This window comes from Agelaius tricolor, unplaced genomic scaffold (assembly GCF_023055355.1).
Source record: "Agelaius tricolor isolate 1412-34295 unplaced genomic scaffold, bAgeTri1.0.p SCAF_2, whole genome shotgun sequence".
NCBI classification, from domain to species: Eukaryota; Metazoa; Chordata; class Aves; order Passeriformes; family Icteridae; genus Agelaius; species Agelaius tricolor.
The window spans coordinates 56,918,763-56,938,878 of NW_027269262.1; positions in this window are offsets into that span (position 1 = coordinate 56,918,763).

The window sequence follows — 20,116 nt, forward strand, 5'->3', positions numbered from 1 at the left end:
CATCTCTTTTTCCCCTCTGCAACACTATTTTTTTCCCCAGGCAGACTGTGTAACCACAGAGCAGATTGCACCAAGGCTTGTTATGACACTGCTAAGGTGGACAGAAGTGCACTCCGTCCTCACAGCCCACAGCACCAGAGTTCCAGCTGTATCTGTGGCCACAGTGTTCTGAGGATATACTGCCATTCTCACATGGCCCACAGGTCATCTGTAACTTTCTGCAACTGCATGCACACTGCTTCTCACTACCCTGCCACTGCTGAGCCCTCCCAAAGGACTTACTGTAGGCATAAAGCCTTCCTCATTCCTTACTTGCCTCCAGGATTATGAAACACATACCTCAGTAACTGTGAACAACTCCTGAAAATCTCCCATGAAGTTTTAATATGTACATAAACAGCCATATGAAATTAAAAGAGAACGTGACTACTCCCATCTGTAGTCCTTTAAAGTGCTTCATGGATATTTGCTTCTCGCCATTCCTCCTTTCTCTTTCAGAATCTGCTAAGAATCTGGATTCTGAGATTCTGGCATCAGGAGAGAGTTTGCTTGATGCCAGACATTTTCCATCCCACAAACTCATGCAGCAGGCATGGAGGGAGCAGGTGAGATCATGATTGATACACTTTAAGAGTGAAAACTCTCCAAGCTCGGCAGACTGGGCATGCCAGCAGGCAAATCTGGTTCACACACTTTCAAGACTCCAGTTGCTTTGCTGCTGAGATTACCTAACAGTTGGCATAGTCTGGCTAGTTCTTAATGCAGCAGCAGCTTTGATACAGGACAGACTCAGGACTATCTCATGTCAGAAATAGCCTTAGCCTACTGACCTTTGATGGTCAAGGAAGTTTGTTAATCCCTAAGGAGTGAAATAATTAACTCTGGTGGGAGATTATAAAAGTATCTATATGTTTTTAAGTGCTCTGTTATTACCTCTGATTAGTGGGTAAAAGGCAAGTGCACTCCCTCATAATTTGGTCATGGTATTACAGATTTAATCTTTAATTAATGTCCTTTCATCTGCTACCCTAGGCTTTGTGACTGCCTGTGTGCTACATGACTCAGTCCCCCAGCTGAGATCATTCTTGTTTCCAGCCATCAGGGGTACTGGCTGTCCACATAACTCTAAAACTAAAAACTGAAATTGCAAACAAAATACCATTGCTCCTGGTAAGAGGTTCTTACTCCTGTTGTCCTCAGGTAGGAAGCTACTGAAATTTTTACCATTTTTATTTGCAGATATGTGGTTGAATTAATGAGCTGAACAGCACCTGAAAAAACATGTCCTTTTAAAGGAACTCTTTAAAATAGAGGATATTTGCTGAGCAGTGTGTGCAGTTAAGTGCAGCTGTCATTACACTGATGTTTTCTATAACATCATGAGCTATAGCTAAATTGCTACTACTTAGTTAACAGGACTCCCAGAAGTTAGGTCTTCTAGTAATAAAGTCCAAAAACCCCTAACAAAACACTTGGCTCCTATACCCTGTAGGGCTATCAGTAGATCGTCTTTGAATCATTCACCCAAGGAGGCAGTTTTGCTAAATGTGCAGCTGAAAGTAATCAATAAGAATAAAAACCGATATTTGTGTCGATTTTTCTTTACTTGGTTTTCTTGCCTCAGTCGTGTGCCTCCATGCAATGATGCCTCAGTGAAAGAGCATCTCCTGACCTTCACAAATATGGTCAGTATGAGAAACTCCTTAAAGTCAGGGAGTTCTTTGAGATTCAAGATCCCTTTTTATCCTGCTCAGAACTGACCAGGCTCATTAGAGTAAAAGTGAGAGAACAAACCACTAATCGATTGCACATCTGTGGGTCAAGACCATTTTTAAAACCACTAAAAGTGTAATTCACCTAGACACTATAAAGAATAGAGCAGATGTTAAAGTACAACTTCATAACAGTTTAATCACAGTTATAACAAATAATTAACTCTTGCATTAACACTGCCCGGATGTGGAAATAATATTATCAGTCATCTTGGGTAGAACAGTGCTTGTAAATAATCTTGCATAACAGTTGACATTATATAGAGCCTTTCTGCATTGAAATTTTTCTTTTTATATGTCTAGATACAGACTGAGGTTTTGGGAGTTGTTCCTTTTCTAAGAAGAGTCTCGTAAAAATCCCTATTTAAAAACAAGTTTTTAGAATAACAACAATGATGGTAAAAGGATTTTTAGTTCCTTTAGTGTCTTGATGCATCTGCACCCACTTGCACCAGCTAATATATGAATCCTGTGAAAGGAAAATTATGCCTTGTTCATCTAGAAAAGAGATCAGCTAATGTAGTATTGAGCCTGAGATTGGCAACTTGTGATATGTCATTAGCAAATCTTAACATCCTTTCTCTTTAGCCCTCATTTGCATAAATCACTTGTGCTTGGCACCAGAATGCAGCAAAGGTAGCCTGACTTACATCTAGAGCTGGAAAAATCTAGTCAGGTGGTTGCTCCCAGCATAAATGGAGATTTTGAGGGAAGTTAGAGGCAGTTTGAATAAAATTCATTATACTGGACATTTGCTAGATTAGAAAATCATGTTCTATTGCCATGCTATTATTACTGTGTAAAATTCATAGGAGTCCCTCAGGCATTTCCAAAAGTTATGCATATGATAACTGCCACTTTTCCCAATCAGTTATGAAAACAAACCTTAATTTTGGAGGGTAAAATGTCTTTTTCATCTCTTAAAATATATACCTCATGGCCACAAAAGGATCATCAAGATTTTGAAAAAAAAATAGCCAGGTGGTCTGAAACTTTGAAAAAGCCCTGCTGAGACTGACAGCATCCTAATATCAGAATATCCACCCTATTATTGTCCTCCCAAATTATCACATCTTATCCAAATTATAATGTTGACATAAAATCCTGCGGAATTCTTGCAAAAAAACCAAACCAAACCAAAACATAACAAAACATACAAAAAAAAAACCCCAAATGAAACAACAATAACAAAAAAAACAAACCAAAAAACAACAAACAAACAAACAAACCAAAACAAACCAAAACAAACAAAAAAACCCAAAAACCAAAACAACCTAAGGTATATAAAATTATAAACTATAAAAATACAGTGCAGAGACCCAAGAGGTCATCTTGTCTATCCCTGCTCTAAAGGAAGTTCAGCCATCTCTCATTTCTCTGAAAGAGAATCATTTCACATGCAGTCCAGAGGGATCAGGATTCAACCCCATGACTTCCCCTGTAAGATCTAGGGTCTGTCACTAGAACCCATTGACTGAAAGTATTTCCCTTTATTACCTTGCTTGCAAGAAAGCTTTTGTAGTTCTTCAGTATCAGCACCTTGGCTGGCAAAATATTACCTGTCTAAATATATCTGGCTTGAATTAGTAAAAGTGTATTTTAAAGTTGCTCTTTGACCACCGGTTCTGTGATGAGTTCACAGATTTTTCCAACAAGGTTGGTAATTTCCTAATTAATTGTATAGGCATTACACAAAGTTGTTTTGTTTCTTTCTCTTCCCCAAAATGTGTACTATTGACTTCTAGTTTGGTGAACTTTTTTTCCAGTCTTCTTTGCGATTTTAACTGTTTTGTCTAAGACATTTTGGATAGATAGTATTGACTCCTTGAGGTACATCCATGAAGCTTCATGAAATTCATGAAGCCTCCATGGACCTTCATGCAGCTCCACTAAGTGTCAAGACACTGATCTCAGTACTTTCTAGAACTTTGTGTTCCTAGAAAGTAAAAATTACTCCAGAAGGTAAATGGCATCAGACTTTGCAAAAGGGACAACATATGCTCTCTTAGAGAGTAGGTCTCCAAATACATTGTGTGGAAGGCTACAATATTACTTTTAATCTATTATTGCTTAAAAAATTAAATTTTTTAGATCACTTAAAATATTTTTGAGACCATGAGATTTTTGAGACCATCAAAATATTTTTGAGACCATCCTGAGATCATGGCAGTTTCTCTAGCAAGGGTTGTAATAGAAAGCAACTGATGGACTGACATTACACCCCTTTTGACATGCCAGTAGAAGAGAAACCAAGTGAACGGTTACACTTTGCATGGATATTTCTTCTCCAACATGTAATTTCTCATCAGCAGTATGAACACAGTTCTCTAAGTTTTCACAAACTGAATCTGGAATTCATTGTTAACTGGTTTAAATAAAATGCAATTCTAGAACAGCTTTTTTTTTTTTTTAGTCTTCTATAATTTCACATCCTCACTTCTCACACTATTATCTTTTCTTTAGCAGTTAAGTGAAGGAACAGGACTAATTTCTACTGAACATATCTTTTAAGTTCTGTAATCATAATTTCTTATACTGGTAAAATGTGAGGTCTTCATATACAGCTCTACCTTCTTTTCCTTTCCTTCTTGAAGAACACTGGTTTGATTTTTTTTTCTCTCTTTCTTATAACTTAATGATAATGAATTTAATGCTAAGTACTTTTTGTCATTTTTCTTCTCATTAAATAGCAGTGGATTAATTGCTTGGTAAAAGCAAACAGACAACTTACTCAGGAGTACAGATCAGAGTTTTGAACAGATAAATGCAAATAGAAATAAAAAATAGCAATCATTTACTTTTTTTGAAGAGTGGGATTTTTAACCTTTGGCAAAAAATTTGATCTGGCTGATTTTTTTCCTTCTCAAAGATTATATGTAGGCTGAAGGATTCTTCCTTGGTGGCTTTCCTTTTATACTATTCCTTGGCCTCTAGAGAAACTGCAAGAGACATGAGGCTGCCTGATTCCTCATAACTGCTTCAAAGTCCAATGCCTTCTGTTCACAGGGGACCTGGGTCACCCTTGCCACAGAGAACAGAGATCCAGAACTACAGCTTGTAAGTTTCTTTACCCAAGCGAGAGCAGAAATGTCTCTGACAGAATGCTTTCATCTCATCCAATCTTAGATGAGAAAGTTTTACAGCTATTCCAGAGTAGGCATCTCTGTGACAGCCCCTTAGCACTGTAACATTCTCTATTCAAACTCAATTTTATTCAAATTTTAGTCAAATCGCATACTATATTGAAAAAAAACTTCAAAATTGTATCTGTTTTGGAGAGTTGAAAAGCTAGAGGGATAAAATAGACATACAATGTAATTTCATCTCTACTTCTCACTCCTTAAAATATCAACTCCTTTAAAAATCCATTATCTTTTTCTGGCTAACCTCTGAATTAACAACTCTTCTCCTAATTCTTTTTTCAAATATCTCTCAATTGATTGTCCATATATTTTGAGGGATTCAGAATAGTAGTCCACAACTTTGTGGATACTGATAGCTAATTGAAACAGGAGGTGAGTCAGTAGTCAAGCATGGTTGGTTCACAAGGTGACATCCTTCTTGAGAAATGCAATAGGTCCAAAAGGTAGGCTGTATGTCCAAATCAAACCTGCTTTGTTGCATCATCTTTCCCTCAAGCCTTCCCAGTGATTAAATTATCTCGTTCTTTTTGTCAAGGAGAGCTGGATCAAGCAAATCTAAACACATGAAATTAGGTGGGATAAATATTTCTGTCTTTCTGTTTCATTCTCATGGTGTTCAGAAGAGATGAAATTTGTACTTTCCAGGGGTAAAAAAATACTCATTAGTGTGCAGAATAACTCTAATAGGAAGAAGCTACTCAACTACTGTTTGCAATATAAAAACACAGAACTGAAAAGATCTGTATGAATCCAGTCTCCAGAAAACTCTGGAACAGGCTACTGAAGAAGCCCATAAAGCACCTACTCTATGTGCAATAGCACATGATGCTTCCACATCAGCTAGCTTAAGAATCTTAATATGAGGTCAAGAGCCATAGCAATTAAGTGTCACAGGACTAGGACAGGACAGATTAAGGGAGTTGTCAATGACAGAGTTATCTGCAACAAGAAAGAATTTGTTGAAGAAAACTCACAGATGGTGGGGAAAACCTGTTGTCCCTGCCAGACTGACTTAAGGAAAGATTCTCTGTTGACTGCAATTCTGGCCAAAGGTGCTGAATGTATAAGGAGTATGCACTAGAAATACACCTGGCTGTTTCAATGTCAATAGAAATACAAAGATATTTTGTCCTGCAAGCCCAGGGTTAGGAAGGAGGTGGAAAGATTAAGAAAGAGGCAGGAAGAGCTTTTTGTTCTACCCCAAAGACAAGCAGCAGAAACTGACACATAGGTCAATATAATGTTTGAATGCTCTTACTGTAGAGAATGTAGAAATGTAAATAAAAGTCCCTTTTTCTTACTCCTTTAGAGGCAGTCTCACATGCAATATATAAGAACTTAATTTTCTCCCTGAGAATTTTCTGTATAATCTTTTCAAAATGCTTCAAATTCAGTTTTAAAACTCTTTAGATTTTTCACATTCAGGACATTATTCCAGAACCATGTTTTCTGATACTGTTTCCAAATTACATGTATTTATTGCCAAGATATGCATTTTATCTTTGTGACCACCTGCCCTTTAATTGAAACAAATCTCCTTCATGCTTTCTATGTGATGGGGTTTTTTTTTCTTTTACTTTATCTAGGCCAAGGGTCATATACTTTAAGCAGATGAAATTCAATTCCTCACCCTTCTTTCTGTTTTATCTCAGCAACTCTGGTGATAACCAATCTGGCTGCAACATTCACTTTGACCCGTATGTTGCTTGTTGATTTTTGTTATCAATCTGCCTGTATATCTCAGTGCAGCTTTTGGGGTAACTTGGTCTATATTTGGTTAGAACATTTTTCTTGAAAGCAAGATGAAATCTCACCTGATTCTTTCCCAGCTACTCGCCAGTGGTGTGTTCTGTGCTCCCTCCCTGTCCCCTCTCTTCTTCAGGGTCTGTTTTACCCTGGGTGTAAGACCTAATAAGTATCTAAAAAAGCACAGAACTGTGAACCCAGTTATGATAAGTACCAGATAATCACAAAAAAAGGTCTGCACCTGATCAAGACAGCAAGTGGAAAGCATTCTCAGAGAAAGCAGCAGGGCAAGTAATAATAGAAATAGACATTTTAGTAGGGCAAATTGCACTATGTATTGTTTCTACCTAAGTTAAATCACAAATTTAAAGTAGAGAAAACAAAGAAAATGGCTGTAAGCAAAAGGTGTAGAAATGCTGGACTTCTCACCTCTGGCAGAAGTGGCTATTGGGTGCAACGTTAGGCTGCTTTAGGTAACCACAGCACAATAAAATTAAGTTAAAATTAGATCTGATTGCCAAGACAGGATGTGACCAGCTACACATCTCTACCTCCTCCAGTTGGAATGGAGTTTCATTTTAATAGTATGATTATAAGGGAAAGGCTTGCCTTTGAGGCACAGCTCCCTGGCCCTGTGTTTATGCTGGTACTCCCACCTGGAGGTGCAATGAGACTGTCATTCTGCACCATATTATCTTGAAGTTTAGGCAATGTTTATCCCTAAGAGACCAGCCTCCTGCATATGTTTCTTAACAACTTAGAATGCATACATTTCTAGTATCAAAATTCCTATCTATCAATGAAAATTTGAAACGTCATTGGGGAGGTACATTTCCTTCCAGCAACATTTGTCCTGTTTTATTTTATTCTCTATATTAATTTCTCAAAATTTTGGAATGAAGAAATTCTAAATCAGTTCTAGAGCCAATTCCTTGAATAATTCACAGAGATTAAGTAACCACACAGCTCATTTTACTGATAAATTAGAACAACCAAAAATTGTTTGTAATCAGTTGCAAAGTGCTTTTGAAGGAAGTTACATTAGGTGCATAATTCAAAAAAGAGGTCCTGGCATTATCATTGATGGTTGTTTGAAATTAGCTGAATGTTTACTGGCATTTAGAAAAGAAGGCAGAGAGAAACATGGTTGGGGCTTATTGTGTCATAAAGACAGCAGGAAAGGTGAACAGAGAACTCTTCATCAACCCCACAGCACTGGAACTAAGGCAAGCTCAATAAACTGGTAGGAGATTGGTTTAAACAAAGATAAAATGAAATACTTGATTACACAGCAGACACTGGACTTCTGGAATTCCCCACCAAAGGTGCTCATAAAGGCAGAGGTAGGTTATCAATGGTTCAAAAAGGGTTCAGACAAAGTCATGGATAACTGGTCCTTTAACAGGACAGGCAGAAATCGACCCTGTAACACTTCTAATATTTTTGTATGCTGCAGAAATACACAGGTAAAAGAGAACACAGCCAGACTCACATGGTCTTCTTCAATAGCATCTGCTATTGCCTCTCTCAGAGCATATTGGGCTAACTGGAATTTCTGGTCTATTGTAGTACAGAATGTCTAATATTCTTGAGAAAAAACATTGTGCCCTCTTCAGGATGCACTTGCTAGATGTTAATAAGTACAATTTCCCTTCCTCGTATTAAAGAAAATCTTTGTGTATAGATAACATAAATTGACTGGTCAACTTTTTAGAGATACTGACTGAAACGGAGTGAATTTATAATATAATATAATATTATATATGTAAATGAGCTATACTTGATAGCTGTATACTATAAGCATTAAATACAAAGTTACTTGAGATATATTCATAGAAGAATTGATAAAGAAAGGATAAAAGCCCAAACAAAACCCAGTTTTGGTCCTAGGGCAGAACTGTAGAAATGATGGACGTGCAATCTGAGATGGAGATACACATAAAATGAAGTATTACTAGATTATCTGTGCTTCATCCTGAAATAGCAGTCCAACCACATATCAGATAAGCAGGCTGATAAAGAATTAAACATACAAAATTGATGCAGATTAGTGGCACAGTGCCAAAAATGTGCAGTATGAAGCTGGTTTAATTGCAAAAATACAGCAACTCTCCTGTAATTCTACAGAAAAGTGGGCTCACAGGATCTTAAACCAATAGGTAATTTCATGTAATGCCCCTACACAGCCCTAACCTGTAGGGCTATGTAGGGCCATGGCATGGTTCTAAGATGACATCTGTTTGCAAAGGGCAAACACAGATAAATGTCATGCAGACATATGGTCATGCTGTAAAAGAGAAGTCTGTTTTGCTCTCGTGAGGAATCACAAGGCAGAAGGCAGAATTCACAGTTTTCCAACCAATCCACTCGGATGGATGAGAGACTGTCTCATGTACATACAGCAGATTATAGACTCTCATTCTTTAGGTTTGGTCATATTTCATCATTTACAGAGAGATCTTAGGAACAATATATATACAGCTCAAGAATTCCCCAGCAATTATTTATTGGGTAACAAAAAGCATGAATAGCTGGGACTACCATACAACACTGTTGCTCACCATTTTCTTTCAGTTCCCTATTTTTTTTCTTACTATTTTCTTTTGTTCAGTTACTAGCAACTACCACCTCAATAATCATACTTTGCCTGTCTTACTACTTTTCTCATCTTATATGGCTATTTCTAAGGTCTTGGAGCTCAAAAATAATCTTCTCAAAGCTCTACATCACCAATGTAAGGCACCGAACTGGACTCGAGGTCACAGAGAGCTGAACCTGAATCCCTGGGCTCAGTTACATCTCCTCTCTGGGTCATTCTTTGAGTAAGTTGTCTCTAAACTCCTCTGTCTTCTGCCAAGGCTATGCTATGCCCTGTTCCTTTGCACAGTTCTTAAAACCTGTATTTGCCTTTTCTGCTTGTACACAGCAGTGTAGCATGATTTAATTACTGTGTATGAAATCCATTTGTCATGCTGATGTAAAGGTTATTTTAAATGGTGCACACCTTTGCTTGCAAATCTGACATCAAATGCTTGTAAAAATAATTAAGTAATTAATTCTCCCAGTTGACAAGTCTGTGTCTGAATTGAGCATAAATGAAATACCAAACAGAAAAACAGGAAGTCCGTCCTGTGTATTGTGGTATGAAGGCTGGTGTCTGAATTTAGATTACAAATCAAGGCTCTACACATTCCATTTACCACAGAAGTATTTACCTAGTATCCTGCTGATAAAGTGAACAGTTGCTGAGTGGCAGAGGCAGGCTGTGTTAATGCAGAAATCAACCATAATCTATGAGAACAGCATCATGGTAATAAGCAATAAGCAAAGGTCCTTCCAGTGTGGCTTCTGCATCCTGCTGTTCATAAATGGTCAGGTGCTCAGAATGCAAAACTTCAAATCACAGCTTCAGGCAAGGCATCCTAGAGTGTAACCCCTCAAAACATGCTGAGGGCACAGTAACTGGAAATACACATTAGTCCAGATTCAGTGGGCAGTCAAGAATGAAATATTTTTGCAATTATCATTGAGTCTTGGCACTCAAGTATTTTAGAATGCCAATGTGGTCAACATTCTGTGAAGAAAAACCAAGAGCATACATATGGCATGCTTTGCTTGTGTAGTGTTCATTTTATTACAGAGGCCTAAAATTTGTTGATTGTAGTGCTCCTGTGACACTTATGTAGTTATTACAAGCCAATTCAGTAACAGCTTTTTTAGCACCATATATTCATGTATTCATAAGTTTGTATAACTTATGAATACATGAATATATGTACCATGCTATCATCTGGAATTTAAATTCACACTTAAAAATAACACCAAAATAAACAAGTACATGAAGCAAGTAAGAATAATTCCGAAGTCAGAAAATTAAGATGAATATGAAATCATCACAGGCTGAGCACAGGAGATTGGCCTAGTGATAGAGTTACCCATTTTTGTGATCAAACTTTTCATTACACTTTGCAAAGAAGCTGCTTAAGAAATCTGCACCTGAGACTTTATTTCTTTGTTGTTCTATGCACAACATAGCATTTCTGCATACAGTATAATCAAGTGCAGGAAGCTACTTCATATTAGAGGTACTAAAATTCATGGGTTTTTTCCTCTGGTCATCATTATTAAAGAGAAAGATGCATTGCACGTTCACATCCACAGAGGAAGGTGACAAAAAATTTACATTTAATTCAGAAATGGTAAAGGGAGACCCTAAATAAAGGAGCAATTCTAAAAGCAAAACACATACACATACAATTTGAAAATTCTTTATTAAGAAAAATTGCAGAAAAGGCAATTTACCTATGGACAGTCCTTTTATTTGTTTTCTAGGTAGCACTGTGACTGAAAGCCTTAGGCAAGATTGCATTTCCATTTTCAGCTCAAAACTTCAAGAATTCCCAGAGACTTCTGCAGCATCTTCTGAAGCTTATAAAGAAGCTTGAACAGTTACAGACTGCCTTGGATTGTTAAATTGTCTTGTATTTGGTGACAAGCAAACATATCACAGGTGCAGAGGCTTTGGCCAGCTCAAAAAAAATACTTTTTCCAGAAAAATACCTAATGTACAACACCCTTGGGAGGAGATGAAATAGATTATACCAGACCACCTCTTTCCTTTTGTATAAAAGAATCTGTTACCAGATAACATCTCTTCATATTTAATTCCTAATAAAAAACAGGAAATGTTTTTATTCTTAAATAGCAAAGCTATTTTAAAACAAGTTTGTAATCACTCATTATGTATTGCTTAACAGTTTAAACTGCAATGATTGAAAGAGCATTTCCACAGTTATTCTTTCAAAAATGAAAGCCTATTTTCTGACCTGCTGTCATTTAAAATAAGTATGAAAATACATATGTCACTATAAACCTGCACTAATATTAATTTGGAAATTCCAAGGCAAAATTATTTTAAAGGCACTCTGCTAACAAAACCAAAGGGATATTCTGAAGAAGTTTGTCATGCAGCAGGTTACATCCCAGTGCACTGCAGGCTCTTTCTTTGTTTTTAACTTCTGAACACCAAGTTCAAAGATGCACAGTTCTCCTGCAAGTGCTTTCTCAAAATGAATGAAGTCAAAAGTGTCCTGGAAAGGAGGCCAGGACTGCTAAGAGTGATTACAACTAAGAATGTCATTAATAAACAGTAGGATTTGTCGTGCTAAGGCACAGGTATGAAGAAGTGTTAGGTGAAAAAAAAAAATAAGTGAGAGGCAATAAAAGAACATGGCTAAGGCTTTAACAGATAAAAGGAGCTGAGGTCAATGAATCCTACTGGGAACAGATAAGCAGCAGAAACTATGATCACTTCCCTGCAGTCACTGTGGTAACACCCAATATTATTCCACTATCAGAAAATGCCTTTGAAAGACATTGGCAAAACCCCTCCTGCTTGCAAAGACTCACAAGCTACCAGTGCTCTAGTACAGACAGCCCTAATCCCGTTGACAACAGCAAGGGAGATGAGTGAACTGCACAGTAAAAATCATTTTCTAGGATTTTTCTTTAAATGCTGAAAGTGAAGCACCTTTATGCACAGAACTGCTTTGAAAGGAAAAAAATTCATGAACTACTATGCTATTTATCTGATGTCAGCTTTATATCTCTTCTTATTCTGGTCTTACCACTACAAGACTTCTTGCAAAATCTATTGAAATGCTGCAGGAGTGGTGTTTCCAGAATACCCTGCTCATGTTTGATTTATTTTCATTCTAAAAATCAGTTTGGTGGTCTAATCTCTCATCACTTATATAGGAATCCCTGAAGATTAGCGGGATGTCACTTGAAGGCTTTTATATCAGCTATTGCACTTCCCTGATTCATAAAGATGTCACTGGCTTTATCTGATACCATAGATTCACCTGATACCTTGCCCAGAGCATCCCATGGGACTTGCACACAGTGTGAAAGATCCTGCTTTTTGTCTCAGACCTTTCCTCTACTTTAAAGTCCCTTATTTATGCATTTGAAGCTGTCTGTTGTGTGCCCAAGTGCCATGGCCCCCCGTTTTTCCTGGAAATCCTCCCATGCCCATCATTTTAGCAGAGCCCTCTTGTACCCTGAAGCTGAGCCTCAGAAGGGAGGGAAGAGGCCAGGAAGCAGATGTTCCCCCTTCAAGGCAGGTAACACCCTGTGTTGAGGGTGTTCCTGCTCAGATCCTTCCATCCTCCACTCTGGTCTTTCCCACCATCTGCCACAAAGTTCAGGGGAGCAGCACTGGGGATCCTGATGAGAACTCCCTGCCCAGCCTGTCTCCCTGGTAGTGGCCTGGTTTCAGAATTTATGTAATTCAAGTTTATCAGGAGACCTACAATAGCATACATGGCCTATTCTTTTTTTCTTTCCTCAGTCTTGGTTAGCTACTGTTGGTCATGGCTAAAGAGGCTGAGGTAACACCCCCTTTGGTTTGTCCCTGTATGTCACTTTTTTCCTTACCAGAATTACTGTAGGTATACATTTTTATCTGTGAGTTTCATAAAAATATTTTAATCTAAAATACTTCTTATTTAGCATAATCTCATACAATGAGAATATTTCCCTGGCATTTTAACTGTGAGATGACCAGCTCTGGTGTGACAGAGCCTGTGCCTCATGCTGGACAAAGCAGCAATGAAGTAGGAGTCACCAAGGATGTCTCCATGGTGAGTGATAGACCACCTGGTGTTTCTTCCACCCCCACAAAGCTCCTTACCTGTCAAAACCATAAAATCTTATAATAGTAATTTTTATACCAGTTGAGTTTCAGGGTAACAAAACCGCCTGATGAACCTGTCTTGAAGAGTAACTCATTGCATGAAAGGAGAATGAAAACAGCATGTAAAGACAGGACACCCAAAACTGACTGATCTGAGAGAACAGATCTTTTACCCCAAACCAGGAAATTATTAATGACAGTGTTTGCTTACTATAGGGATCTGTTGGATTAAGCAGCAACCAGGGGATTGCCAACAGGCTTTTGAGAAAAAAGCATGGGAAGTGTAAAAACTGGAAGGAAACTTGAGACTGTGGGGTGACGCGTGGGAGTGGAAGGCACTCAGCACAGCAGTTTGATCCCTGGCTCACATGCTCCAGGAGTCACCCCTCTGCCATTGTGTCCTGTATCCTCCCAAAATGGGGTGCAAGAGCAGGAAAAGCCACAGCTTGGAACCCATGGAATTCCTCCTCACCAGCACACAGACTAGCAGGCAGCAGAGACCTCCACTGGTATACATAAAGACACAGGAATCCCCTCTCCAGCAGGAGAATATGCATGGCCACTAGAGAGGGGTGCACTTGTCACCCCCTGTCCTGTAAGAGAGAGATGTGCACAGGCATACTCCTGTGGGACTAGAAATGGTGGAGATTAGGGAGTTTAGCAATTTATAGGTGTGTTTTAACATCCTGCAAGTGTTTTGCACTCTGGTTTATCTGTCAGCCTGTTGATATTGATCCAGAAGGTGAAGTTCACAGAGTGTCAGCTAATTATGTGTCATTAATAAATCAGTAAACCACTTAGATCCTGATCTGAGTTAAACCACTTAAATGAAACAAGTCTTGCCTGCCACAGTCCCTGGTGTTAAAAAAGTCATATACTATTAAAAACACAATGAGCAATTAGCTTAAGTACCACTGAATTGCACTCAAGTTACAATAGGTCTTTAACTTAGATGATTGACTATTTCATTTCCTCGTTAGAAGTTAACATGCTTCTTCTTGATGCTCTAATTATCTCAGAGACAGTTGCTGGCTATAGTCCTGTGCATTCCTGTGCCATTCCTCTCTTTATGTTGTCACCTTAATATGAGCTTATATTACAGAAAGGAAATTTCTTATTTCCCAATTATGTTTCAGTAGGAAGTCTCTTTTCACATGCATTGATGTAATTTGCAGCCCAGGTGTTGAACCTGGGAAAATACCTCCCAGATGAAAAGTGTCTAATTTCTCATAGTTATCATGCTATAACTAAAGAAATTAAAAAGAAGTGATGAGCTGAGAGAGTGCAGAAAGAGCAGAATTGAATAAAAGTTTCCTGTTCAACAAAAGCATTGAAAAGTAAAATGTAGCTAAAGCTTTTGGATCCTCAAGTATGAGGTGAAAAACAAGAGACTTCAACAATTAGTTCCAGAGAAACAACACATCCCCTAGAATTTTATTAAAGATATTAATCATAAAACATAGCAAATAAATTTAAATGTATGATTCAAATGTCCCGTGAAAGAAATACACATATAATCATCATGAATTTGACGGAAAGAAAATAATAAAGGTACTGGTCACCTAAAGTTTTCAACCTAAAAAGAAACTCTAGCAAGGAGCCAGCCCACCAAGGACATCCTTGCATCTGCAGATCAGGACCTCAGCAGGAACAAGCTCAGTTTCAGAGGAAGGTCCCTGAATGGAAGACCTCCTTTCTATGATGGAAGGGCTAACATTAAACTGCTTTACTGCAGATAGGGCACAACCCTAATTTGCCACCCTGTTTCTTGGGAGATTAGATCCATCACATTTGTTTTGTTACCCCACAGTTACTTAAAACAGCAGGATCTTGTTTTGTGGTTAGTGATGGCTGCTGAGGTGAAAATGAATGACTTCTGAAAACACTTGCCTATGGCCATATCCTTTGAACTGTCTTTCTTTGACACCACTTTTCGGCCTGAAAGCATAAAAAGTCTTGCATTCTTCACACAAAGTTGCTACTCACTCTTTAGATTAGAAACAATCTTTTAAGTGAGATGTAGATGTTATTAAGTATAATGGATTTATGATTAAGGCTCTCATACAATGCCAAAAAAATCTACAAATCCACAAGTAAAAATTAATAACCAGCAAGAGAAACATGAAGTTATAATTTTCAGAGCTATATTGGAAAACAGAGCTCCAATAAAGCACTATAAAACTTACTTACAGGAATATATATAAAATCTCAATTACATGATCAATATGCTTTATGATGAAGAAGAATAAATGCTACACATCTTCAAACTAATTGTTAAGATGTCCCTGATGGATTCACAGCCCTATTATGTGGCCTTCTTTGGCTTAAACTACATCAGCAGCCCTTCCAAATGTGCAAACAAATAGTGACCATTTGTAAAATAAATTATTCAGCCCATTATCGAGCTAAAGCTATGGAACTTGATATGATTCCACTGTATTTTTTACTACCATACAAAAAAAAAAAAAGGGAATAAAAAAAGTTAAACCCAAGACTACACAGGGCAGAAACAGAAGCATTAGGTTAAGAGTGTCTGATAACTGGCAAGACCAAATAGGTACTGTTCCAATTAATTACAATTCCCACATGATTCAAAGGTGCTTTGACAGCAGCAAGCAGCTGATTTTGCTCACAAAGAAAAAAAAAACACAAAAAATTCATTCACATATAAAAAAACATAACAAAACAAAAGCAAACAAGATAACAACAAAGAAACCCAGAGCCCTTCACTATATAGATGTAAGAGCAATTAAAATTCATATTCTGTCCTAGAATCACAGAATGTGGAGCTGTGGCCGAAGTACCCTTTATTATTGTTTTTTTCCAATAGATTTTCTCTTAAACACTTCTGTTTTGGTCTGTGAAAGTAATTACTGTTTAACAGTACTATTGTTTCACTGTAGTTGCAAATACTGAACAACCCATGACAGCTAAAGGCAACCACAATGATTAAAAGAACCTGCAGCTCCCACAGATTTGGCTGATGACACAATCTGAGTACAGCTACAACATAATTAGAGGATACTGCCCATTACTAGAAGGCTGATATTTAAGGTGTCTTTAAGAAGGCAATTAGAAGATCAAAAATGCACTGTACAGTGAGAAACAGACTTAAACAACCTGTCTGGATACCATGTTTGCTCTGTGTGTTTCCAAACATTTGTTTGGCTCATCTACCATAAAACAAACAAACAAACAAACAAAACAATCTATCTGGGATGGCTTCATGTTCAAGCTGGGATTTCCTTCATGAGGAAATGGCCTCAAGTTGCACCAGGAGAGATCTAGGTTGCATTATTAGGAAAAATTTCTTCATGGAAAGGGTTGCCAAACATGGAAACAGGCTTCCCAGAGAAGTGGTTGAGTCACCATCCCTGGAAGTATTTCAAAGACTTGCAGATGTGGCACCATAGGACATGGTTTAGTAGTGGCCTTGGCAATGTTAGGTTAATAGCTGAGCTCAGTAATCTTTTTCAACCTAAATGAGTCTATGTATTTTGAAATAAAAGCAAAAGCTGAACAAAAATTAGAAGCACAAAGTTTTCAGGAGGATCATAGCTTAATTCCCACTGAGATAATATTGCCACAGAAAATTACTTTCTCATATGCCAGATCAGTCATATCTAACTGTCAAAGGGGACTTTGACACAGAAAAAAACCCACTCTATCACAGATGGTCACAAAATCATGTCAAACAACCGTGATCTTGTGATTTGCATTTGCTTAGTGGACTCTCATCTTTACCAAAAAAAGTGTAGAGGAGATATTACTGTGAGATCTCTAATTCTACAAGTGATGACTAGTATTTGAGTATTTGGTTATTTGTACATTGGCCAGTACCTTTTGAGAGTATTGGAGTGTTTCTGAAGCTTAATCCAATTGTATGTCCTTCTGTGTACATCTGCAACTGGTGAAGTGGCATGTCCTCTGTCTTCTCCTCTTTATTAGAGACTATTTTTAAACTAAAAGAAAAAACCCTCACTCATCTTGCCATTATTTTCCATGTAAGTTCCCCAGATGTCACCATTTGCTACCTACTGGTCCACAGTTCATTGGAATAATGCCTCTTCAAGCAATCCTTTTTCTTATATGCGTGAAGCTAAAGACTGAAAAGATACAGAGCAGCAGGGAGAAAAAATTCAAGTACAAAGACCATTATTACTGGCATTTTGATCAGCCAGAACCAGGGCACAGGTTGCAGAAAGTTGTCCAGATACTTCAGCTGAATCAAATCTTTCAATATATGAATTACAGAGATTAGAGATTCTCATGCAGGGAATTCAGGTTTACCTATCCCTTCCTGCTAAGAGAGAATGTAATGCATTGACTTAAACACTCCCAGATATTTCTCTCAGCTTATCCACCACATAAAGGTGCTAGAATCACTTGACTTGAAAAACATGTAAATTAGAAAATTTTACTCTGTTTAAATACTGCTCTTAATATTTTAGTCTTGTCATCTGCTTATAAAGAGAGATGTTGATAACCTATTTGACTTTTTTATTATATTCAGATACATATCTAATCTAATAATTTCCTTAAAGGAAACTGTGAATGCTGTTTTCTGAGAGTTCATACATAAACATATAAAAAGCTTCATCTTGTTTCAGAAATACTTTGTCCAGCACTATTCTTACATGGTAAGGGAGATGTGAACGTAAGGGTGGAGCTCAGAATTACTGAGCAGGTAAGAGCTATAGTGAGAATATGTTCCATTTCATAAACATTGCATGTGTTTGCTTTTGTTTTATTTTTAATAGCTACAGGTGTTATTCCCAGAATCCTTCGTATTATAATTTTTTGGTCAGTATTTTTCATGGAAGTTAGCTTTGAAAAGGGATTTAAAAAGGAAATAATGAAATGCTTTAAAGCCAGTTGGGAGGCAAGGTCACCTTCCGAGAAGCACAGATAAAAGCAGCAAAGCCAGGATCATTGCAAAGGGGAGATCCTTACTATCACCTAAGATATATTAAAAAAATAACAACAGCTAGGTCCAAGAAGGGCTTTGAAGCTGAGCCCTGTAACTCTGTGTGAGAGCAAGGAGCAAGAAACAGAAATAGGTGGGGGAGTAGAGAAGAAGCATTTCAGAACAGGATGTACCAGAGGAAAGCGAGGGTGGGCAGGGAAGGGCAGGTGGCCTGGGGACAGGCTACAGCAATGCAGGTTGCTTTGGTGGCATCCACGTGGATCAGGCAAATCATGTCTGGTTCTAGGGGAAAGACATACCAGCCCTGCACCAACTCAGTGTGAAGCAGTCCATTATTTTCCTGTAAAACAGGCTCCTTGTCAATAGCAAACTTTTACTAATTTCATTACATATGACTTTTTTATCAGTAGAATCTCATCAGTGGAAATCTTTTAAGAATAGCTTATTTTACTTTAATTGAAACATGCTACTTGCCAGTGCAACCTAAAGTGAAACAAGTGTTGTCACAAGCATCTTTCTGCTGGTATAAGTGCCACATTTTAAAGTCATGTGTGCTAGAAATCATGGCCCAAGTGCATTGCCCTGCCTAGGTCAGACCTATCAGTGCAGCCTTGATCTGAAGGGGGATATCTCTGGTAGGGTAAATTACAACAAGAAAAGAGAGTAATGGGGAAAACCAGAGGTATAGACCAGCTCCCAGAGGAGGAACATTGGATATGCCAGGGTTTGTCATCTTGGAAGAGATTGTAAGGACTGATATCTATAAAATCCACCAGTACAGTAGCTGAGTATGGATCAAATGCTCACTTATTCTTCTCATAAGGAAAGCATCATTTGAAGCTGGGAGAAGCCATGTTCAAAATGGAAGAGGTTCCTTCTCATGCAACAACTGTGGGGTAAACTTGACAAGTATCATGAGAAGAAATCCACTGTCTTGCTAAACAGACAGAAAACTGCCATCAGCTGCAGGTGGCTGGGGAATGGGAGAGTATTAGGAGGCATTCCCACATAGCTTTAGCCTTACCTGATGGTGGCTGCTTCTGCAGGCTGCAGGATATTGGGCTGCAATGTTATAAAAGAAGAGGCATCTTGCACAATAGTGCAATTCACTGCATTTCATTAACAATGTAGCATTGTTTCCTTAAGGAGTATCATAATTCTCAAAATATTTCGCACTTCACAATTCAGTTTAATGCACAGCATTTGTCTGTTGCTAAACAATTTGTGTTGAAAGGTTTTCATTTTACTGCATCTTCACTTTTGAAATATGAAGGTGATATATCATCCTAATTGCAGTTGTAGTTAGATCCACATGAATGCTAGAACTGGTGCAATCTTTCCCTGTATTTCTAAAGTATTTAATTACTGTAGTGATAGACATATTCAAGCCCTGACTAACATTGGCATTTAATATTTTTGTTTATATCAGATGTAAGATGGTGGGTGATTCAGTACACAACCAAGATTTTTTTTTCTGTAAATGGATGGAATTTGTTGTTGTAGTTATGCTACTGTCACCTGAACATCCTTTTGCATCCAAACTCCTCTTTGCATATTTTTTGTAAGAAATGTCTTATAAATCCTGAGGACATCTTGCACCCTCATGAGGCTGTACAGTCTTGTTACCGAAAATACACTGATGCAAACAGAAAGAGACAGCACAGCAGACAAACTGCACACTTATCATGCATTGAATGCAGGTAACATAACACCCAGTATCCCAGCTTGTCAAAAACAAACACATTCCAGAGGGCCTGTTGTCCCTTAGGAATGGTATTCTTCATTTTAGCACTACTGCAAAAAACTAACCCTGTCCTGGTTGAAACCAGGA